Source organism: Mustela nivalis (genome assembly GCF_964662115.1).
Source record: "Mustela nivalis genome assembly, chromosome: 1".
Lineage (NCBI taxonomy): Eukaryota > Metazoa > Chordata > Mammalia > Carnivora > Mustelidae > Mustela > Mustela nivalis.
The window spans coordinates 174,985,449-174,986,209 of record NC_139020.1 but is presented as its reverse complement, the minus strand read 5'-3'; the positions used below and the strand labels follow the sequence as shown (position 1 = coordinate 174,986,209).

General features: G+C 39.9%; 1 pseudogene across 1 annotated transcript; it reads right to left on the bottom strand.

The window, feature by feature from the left end:
• Positions 1-390: 390 nt before the first annotated feature.
• Positions 391-761, bottom strand: LOC309868478 (large ribosomal subunit protein eL43 pseudogene; annotated as a pseudogene). Its single transcript has one exon. The product of its transcript is annotated as a large ribosomal subunit protein eL43 pseudogene (transcript).

Sequence of the window (761 nt, the reverse complement as noted above, 5' to 3'; positions counted from 1 at the left end):
ATTAAGTGAAATCATATGGTACTCATTTTTCTCTGATTGACTTATTTCACTAAGCATTATAGTGCATTATTTGCATATGACAAATGTCATTTGTCTCTAGCTCCATGTCATTGTTGCAAATGGCAAGATTGCATTCTTTTTTATTACTAAGAGAGAGAGAGAGAGAGAGAGAGTAATATATGTACATATATACACACACCCTACATTTCTTTATCCATTCATCAGTTAATGGACACTTAGGCTGGTTCCATAGTTTGGCTATCGTAGATAATGCTGCTATAAACATTGGAGTGTGTGTATCCCTTTGAATTAGTATTTTATATTTTGGAGGTAAATACATAGTAGCATTAGACCATAGGTAGTTCTACTTTTAACTTTATTTTCTAATTTTGTTACATAAATTAACCCATTTATTATAGGCTAGCAATGTTTCAAACGGCGGCGCTTCTACTGGTCTTTCAACTCCTTCAGTCTTCTGATGGCAGACTTTACTGTGACAGCAGAAGTGGTGTTGTAGGTCCAGGCGCCACCAGCGATGGTTTTCATGCAGGAGCCACAATGCCAGATCCCCACAGCTCGTCTTTTCATCTTGGTTTTACCACAGAAGGAGCAAGTGTACTTGGCGTGATGGCTTATCTCAATCTTCTTCACCATCTTCCTGAGGGAGGCACCATAACGGGTCCCGTATTTGCCCACGATTCCAACCTTCTTGGTGCGTTTAGCCATGTCACCTCAAACTAGGTCTGAACCCCGAGAGGAAG